At 29.2% G+C, this 8,384-nt stretch overlaps 1 non-coding gene across 1 annotated transcript; it reads left to right on the top strand.

The window, feature by feature from the left end:
- The first annotated feature begins 8,277 nt into the window (after positions 1-8,277).
- On the top strand, positions 8,278-8,384 carry LOC149511375 (small nucleolar RNA R71). The gene has a single exon (XR_016334456.1). It is a non-coding gene; the product is annotated as a small nucleolar RNA R71 (small nucleolar RNA).

The following is an 8,384-nucleotide window of genomic DNA, read 5'->3' as shown; positions in this document are numbered from 1 at the left end:
CCACACAAAGCGAAAGGACTTTGTATGTGATAGGCAATCTACAAGCGCATAAAATTGGCAAGTAATATAATAATAAGAATAAAAGTATCGTCCCTTAAAGATTGTGCATATGAGATCACAAGTACCAAAATTGTATATCCTAAACTTATACTTAAATAAATCAAAATAAATACAACCTAAAACATGCAAACTAATATGAACCAAACTAAAATAAATTAAACAAACTTTAAATAACTCAAAATTAAACAAAACCGAAACTAAATTAACAAAATATAATAAAACCAAAACCAATTAAACATTAATAAGCTAAAACTGGAATTAATAAAGAAAGATTAACATGCAATATAAATTAAAAACATAAAACCAAACTCAAATTAACATGCAATAAGAACTAAAATAATGGAAATTGAAATCAAGAAAGCAATATAAACCATAAATGAATATAAACCCTAAACCAATTGAAGCAAACCCTAAAAATCAAGTGAAAATGCAATAAAGAAACTTATTATATCAATAAACACTTAAACCAAAACAAAAATGCAAGACTTAAACAAATAAATCAAGATTTAACCTTAAACATGCAAACTGAACAATTTAAGCATAAATCAAAATTTAAATCAACCTTAAATAATATAGCCAAATGCTTTTAAACCAAGATTATCATGCAATTCAATGAATTAAACCAAAATAGTAGCTAAATCGAATGGATCTAAACAAAATAAAAGCAAGATATGTAACTTTCATGAAGAAGAAAGCCAAACAGAATATAAAGATTGAATCTTGAAACCAATAACACTAGACCAAGTTGAAAAGAACTTCAAAATTAGAATTTTATTACTTAAAAACTTAAAAAGAATGTACTAAAACCAATCTTGGAAACCAGAAAACTAAAATAACAATAAATCTTTAAAACAAAAACTTGAAAACTAAATAAAGCTTTAAAGAAAACTTAAGAATAAGAAAACTAAAAATCACTAATAAGTTGGTCTGTCACCCCAACCCCTTTACTTACACACTTTTTCTAAAACCTAATCATGTATTTATAAGCATGAGAATACCCCTAGGTAGGGTTGGCCAACAAAGGAACTCAAGAGAGCTTTGTATAGTTTCAGTTGAAATTGAACTCTCCAATCCAAGAATGCCTATGTACCTGACTTCAACAAGAACTCTTCAAAAAGAAAACTTATACACCATTCTTGACTTGTACTTCATATCCATCTTCTAACAACTCAAATCATGCATGAAATAAAGCCATAATCGACTTTTGCTTACTAAGAATTGTATTCGGCCAGCATGAATCAAATCTTCTTAAATCTTGTTTCAAACTCTTCAATCTTGAATCCTTCATGCTCCATGGCTTGACTTGAATTCTTATTTGAAAAATCAAAGTTTATAATTATGTAGAACACTTTATTAATGCCGCTTATAAAAAATGGAATTAAATGCTTCATGCAATCCTACTCCAAGTAGGAATAAGAATACCAAATCCTAATCCATATGGAAATCCAAATCCAAGTAATTAGAATTGTTACCTCATGCCATAGGATCTACCTTAACCAATAAGAAAACCCTTTATGCCTTGTCGTCTATTAGTAATCCCATGCATGTGCACCTAAATAAGCTACAATGGACTTGCAATCACTTGAAATTACAATTTTGCCTTTCATTATTGTTGAAATTCCTACCTCAATTTTTTCATGAATTTTATTCATTTTTTTTAAGATTGCATCATTTCTACTCCATCAAACTTGACAGAACCAATGTTGAACATCTTTTCCATTCTTTAACTTCAAGATTTCCAAGAAAATCAAGATTCATTAAGAACTTCATAGGAACACTTTGTATGCATTGAAAATCATCAAGATTTGATCAAGAATCTTCAAAATTTACTCTTTTCTTCAAGAAAACCTATAAAATAGAAAATTATGTCATTTAGGAGTAAAAAGAACATTATTTTGCCAACTTCTAAAAATAAATCAATCATTTAAGCACTAAAAACAAGCCTAAATAACTTTATTTTATAGAGTTATCAAACTCCTAAACCTGAACTTTTGCTTGACCTCAAGTAAAGTAGAAATAAGCTAAAGTAGAAAATAGTTTGCTAGAAATTAAAACATATAACTCCCATAATCAGATTCTTATAAGTCCTCAAAAATTGCATAATAAGTATATTTTAAAAGAAAATCATAAGCATAAATTCAATCACAAAACTCATTCAAGAATAAGCTTGCACTCCAATCATAAATTTCTATGTGTGTGTGAATAATCTTTCTCAAATCAATAAAAGATATTCAACTAAAGCAATGCAAACATGAAATCAACAAATCACCTCAAAATATGCATAAATTTCATAACTTTGCTTTTCACATAATTTCTCTACTATTGTAGCCACAACATAACCAAAGATCAATAGGTCTTTATTAAGCTTGTAATGTCAAGTTACGGTTAAGGTAAGATAAAAGAAAATTTTAGACTCATAAACCCAAACATGCATTACTTAGGATCTACACTTTAATAAGAAAGCTTCCAAGAAAATTGTAATACCCCTAAACTTAAATTCTTCTTTCTTTTCTTTTCAAACAACAACTTTCTTTTCTATTTTCATGAATAACTTTACTGCTTTTCATTTTTTCACCATTTTTTTCTCTTTTCTTTTTCTTCTTTTTCAAATTCTGTTTTTCTTTCTTTGAAAAGGCTATTTTTATCTTTTATTGTTTCTTTTGCTTTTGCTTAATTTGACACAGAATTTTCATACTACTTTTTTTTCAATTTCAATTCTACATGTCTTCCCAACGTAACATAGCTCTTATATTTCTTTGATTGATCCATATACACATAGGTTAAGGTAAAAAGGTAAAGATAATATGTCAAAGGTGTGGCTAATTAAGTGGGTGAAAACAAAGAAAGGGAATATATATTCATTAGGCTGAAAAGGGGTAACTCGGGATAAACATACATAAGGTTAGCTTGAAAGGCTCAAACAATCCAAAGATGGCCTAAATCATCTCCTTAGTTAAGTATGGTATATTATTTTGCCTTATAATATATTCAAACAAATTTTATAATATGAACATAACTTTAAATATCAAAGTAACTCCATATCTACCTAACTTCAACTAAACTTACATGCATATCAAAGAACAAGACTAATTGCTCAATAATGAGAAAATATAGTAGTTAAAAAGAAATAAATTCAAGAACTCATCTCATACTTTCACTAAATTCAATCTTTTCTAAAAAGCTATATTCAAAGTCAATCAAGGTTACTATCATTGGATTGTGAGAAAATAACCATGGGAAGTGTCATGATTCTAAACATGACATATTAAGCTTAAATATAGAAATTTTGAAAAATTTTGAAAAAACATTTAGCACAAATTTTCTCTCCCCCTAAACTTAAATAACAATTGTTCCCAATGTGTGAAAATAAAGCATAAAACATAAAAGGAAGAGAAATACTCCCCTAGGTAGCAAAAATCAAATTTGACTCTGTAGGAAATCCTCTATTGTCGAACCTTGTTCTAAGTCTTTTTTTGCTCCTAGTTCGTACAAAAATAAAAACAAGAAAACCAAAGCATTATATGTTTTTAAAAAGTCAAAATAAATAATAAATATAAATATGCAAAATTGAAATTTAAAAACTTAGGTTGCCTCCCAAGCAGTCCAAGCAACATTAGTTAGAGTCAAGCTTGACTAACTCTCTCCAAAACTCTTCAATTCTTTTTAGGTTAGCCAGGAGGGAGTTTACCTTGCATTCTCCTTTATGGTATCACATAAACCGAGCTAGGTCTAGGAGGCACATTCACTCTCATTATAGGAATAACATAAGTTAAGCTTAGATTCATAATGGGCACTTTTGGTTTTGGCTGAGAAGTTTCAAGTTTGGGCTTGTAAAAGCTAGGACTTATTGGTTTTGCCAAATGATTTTGCAACATTGGATGACTAAGAGGTTTAGAAATTAAGTTTAACTCCTTAAGTTTATCCTTTTCCTTAATTCTTGTTATCACTTGAACATCCTTCTTATCTTTAAGGTTACCATATTCACCAGTTATAAATTATATTTTCTTGTCCCTAAATCTTAGGGTAAGATCACAATTGTATACATCAATTAAGGCTTTAGCTGTTAAGGGGAAAGATCTACCTAATAGCGATGGTGCTTCATTATTTTCCATTTCTAATGCCACAAAGTCCATAAAAAAAGCATACTTTCTGAATATCCTCAATAGTCTTTGTGCTTTCTTCACAAATCTATTAGCAAACTTAATAATGCAATTTGGATATTTTAAAACACCACATCCTAGTTGCATGAAAACATTCATAGGCATCAAATTTATACTAGATCCAATATCATACAAAGCTTCATCATATTTTAAACAATCAATTTTACAAGAAATAGTAAAATTACCTAATTCTATTTGCTTTTCAAAAAGGAGATATTGAAGTGTATGACAATATTGTTTCACATAAATAGCATTCTTTAACTTCTTGAGTAACATTTTCAATATGGATTTAGGTGTTAATGATGCTACTTCCAAAGTTTGTTTTTTATACTCTTTTTCTTCATTTTCCTTAATTAGGTCATACTCAACATCTTCATTTTCTTCCTCTTCCTCTTCCTCTTCCTTACTAGGATCCTCTTTTATTACATCATCCATGGATTCCCTCAAATAAAGCATTTCTCCCAAAACCCTTTTTGGCTCATCTTCTTTTTGGGTAAAAATACTATTAACTTATTTTTTACCTTGTCTTTTTTAGTTGTGCTCACTATTGCTAGGTAAAGTTCATTGGGGGCAATTAGTAAGGGCATTTACTAGTTGATCTACTTGCACTTCAAGGTTCTTGATAAAGACTGCTTGGTTTTGCAAACTCTGGGTAAAGATCTCTTCTAAAAATGGTTTCTTCTATTGGGGTTGTGAAGGTAGATGGTATTGTTACGGTGGTGGTTAGAAATCAAGTAGGTTAACATATCTATTATAGGAATTAAAATATTGCCCTTGGTTATTACCTCATGAAAAATTAAGATGTTGCTTTCACCTTGGATTGTAGGTATTAGAGTATGGGTTAAATTGTTGCTTGGGTTGAACAACATAATGGACTGAGTCTACTCTAATGGGACACTTATCTAAAGAATGATTCCCCCCACAATTATCACAAGAAACAAAAGGATTTTGAATGGCATTAATAGGACTAGGAGAAGCGTTAGATCCTATGTTTTCAATCTTTTTGGCTAAGGTTGAAACTTGTGAAGTCAAAGCATTAAATGCATCAAGTTCATATACCCCAATAGGTTTCTTAGGCATAAACCTCTAATTAACACATTTGTAGTTAGTTATTCATGGCCATTTTTTCAATCAAATCATAAGCTTCATCAATGGACTTATTCAGTAAAGCCCCACTAGTAATAGCATCTATGGTGGTCTAGCTTAACCTACTAACCCATTATAAAACAAATCTGAACCTGCAACCATTTAGATAGACCATGATGTGGACACCTTTTTAAAAGCTTTTTGTACCTTTCGCATGCATTGAAAAGAGATTCAACCTCAAGTTGCTTAAAAGATATAATGCCATTACACATATAGGCCATCTTAGATGGAGGAAAAAAAATGAGCCAAGAACTTCTAACCTAGGTCAACCTAAGTAGTAATTAAACCAGGATGTAAAACACAAGCCAACTTTTCACTTTATCCCTAAGGGAAAACAAAAAAAATCTTAGCTAAAGGCATCATCAGTAACACTATTTTATTTAACAATATCACAAATCTCAAAGAAATTAGTAAGATGAAGAATAGGATTATCACTAGGTAACCCACAACACTAAACAAAGTTTTGAATCATGTTAATAGTAGATGGTTTCAATTCAAACTTGTTAGCCTAAATGCCTGGCCTACTAATGCTCAATTGAAAGCCATCTAGTTGAAGGATAGAGTAGTCCCTAACTGTTCTCTAATTTTTTGTATTTGATCAGCCATAAGTGACAGAATAGTTGTTTGCTAACTTGGTAGGCGATTTGTATTGACAAGTAATATAATGATAAGAATAAGATTATCATCATTTAGAGATTATGTATATGAGATCACAAGTACCAAAATTGTATATCCCAAACTATACTTATATAAATCAAAACAAATATAACCTAAAGCATGCAAACTAATATAAAACCAAACTAAAATAAATTAAACAAACATCAAATAACTCAAAATAAAACAAAATTGAAACTAAATTAACAAAATATAATAAATCAAAACCAATTAAACATTATTAAGCTAAAATCGAAATCAATAAAGCAAGATTAACATGCAATATAAATTAAAAGCATAAAACCAAACTCAAAATAACATGCAATAAGAACAAAAACAATGGAAATTGAAATCAAGAAAGCAATATAAACTGTGACTGAATATAAACCCTAAACCAATTTAAACAAACACTAAAAATCAAGTGAAAATGCAATAAAGAAACTTATTATATCTATAAACATTTAGTCTAAAAGAAACATGTAAGACTTAAACAAATAAATTAAAAATTTACCCCAAACATGCAAAATAAACAATTTAAGCATAAACTGACATTAAAATCAACCTTAAACAATATAATCGAATGCCTTTAAACCAAGATTATCATGCAATTCAATGAATTAAACCAAAAAAGTAGCTAGACTTAATCAATCTAAACAAAATAAACATAAAAAATGTAACTTTCATGAACAAGAAAACAAAACCAAATATAAAGATTGAATCTTGAAACTAGTAACACTAATCCAAATTGAAAAGAACTATAAAACTAGAATTTTATTGCTTAAAAACTTAAAAAGAATGTACTAGAACCAATCTTGAAAGCTAAAAAATTAAAAGAACAATAAATCTTTACAACAGAAACTTGAAAACTAAAGAAAGCTTTAAAGAAAACTTAAGAACAAGAAAACTAGAAATCACTAATAAGTTGGTCTGTCACCCTAACCCCTTTATTTACACACTTTTTCTAATACTTAATCATGTATTTATAAGCACAAGAATACCCTAGATAGGTTCAGCTAACCAGGGAACTCAAGAGAGCTTTGCATAGTTTCGATTAGACTTGAACTTTTTAATCTAAGAATGCCTCTTATAGTTGATTTCAACAAGAACTCTTCAAAACGAAAACTTATATCCTATTCTTGACTTCTAGATTATATCCATCATCTAGCAACTCAAATCAAGTATAAAATAAAGCTATAACTGAATCTTGCTTACCAAGAATTGCATTCGGCTAACCTGAATTAAATTTTCTTGAATTTTGCTTCAAATTCTTTAATCTTGAATCTTTCATGTACTCCATAGCTTGATTAGAATTCTTACTTGAAAAATCAAAGTTTAAAACCATATAGAACATTTCATTAATAAATACTTCATGCAATCTTACTACAAGTGGGAATAAGATTACAAATCCTAAACCAAATAGGAAATTAAAATCCAATTAATTAGAATTGCCACCTTATCATGCCATATCATCTTCCTTAACCAATAAAAAAACTCTTTATGTCATGTCATCCATTAGTAATCCTATGCATGTGCATCTACATAAGCTACCATGGACTCGCAATCACTTGAAATTATAATTTTGCCCTTCATTATTGTCAAAATTCCTACCTTAGTTCTTACATGAATTTTTTTCATTTTTTTTTTCAAAATTGCATCATTCTTACTCCATTAAACTCCATAAAACCAATCTTGAACATCTTTCTCATTCTTTAACTTCAAGATTTCTAAGAAAATCAAGATTCATCAAGAACTTCATAAGAACACTTCTTATGCATAAAAAATCATTATGATTTGATCTGAAATCTTCAAGATATACTATTTTCTTCTAGAAAACCTATAAAATAGAAAATTATGCAATTTAGAAGTAAAAAGAATATTTTTTTGCTAAGAACTAAATACAAATCAATCATTTAAGCATTAAAAACAAGCCCAAATAACTCTATGTTATAGAGTTATTAGTATGGCTTGAAAATGATTGGGTGTAGGGTTGGTTCCTAAATAATCAAAATTTTTAGCTAAGACAATATCTTAGGAAATAAGGGTTGTTAAATCATCAAGCTTATATCACCCAGCTATTTTTTTAGGCACTAACATTTCATTTTACCATTCATAATTGTTCATGCCCATCTTCTCTACCAAATTGTAAGCTTCATCAATTGATTTGCTCATTGAGGCTCTACTAGCAATAACATTAAATGTAGTTCTAGCTTTCCCCACCAACCCATTGTAGAATATTTAGACTTACAATCCCTTAGGCAAACAATGGTGTAAATATCTCCTTACTAATTCCTTGTATCTCTCCCATGCATCATATGAGGATTTGGCCCCACATTGTTAGAGTGTAATAATGTCATTCCTCAGCTT

This window comes from Durio zibethinus, chromosome 26 (genome assembly GCF_047325235.1).
Source record: "Durio zibethinus cultivar Kanyao isolate XHJ-2024 chromosome 26, ASM4732523v1, whole genome shotgun sequence".
Classification (NCBI taxonomy): Eukaryota; Viridiplantae; Streptophyta; class Magnoliopsida; order Malvales; family Malvaceae; genus Durio; species Durio zibethinus.
The sequence above is the reverse complement of the archived record's forward strand: the minus strand, read 5'-3'. Positions and strand labels throughout refer to the sequence as shown.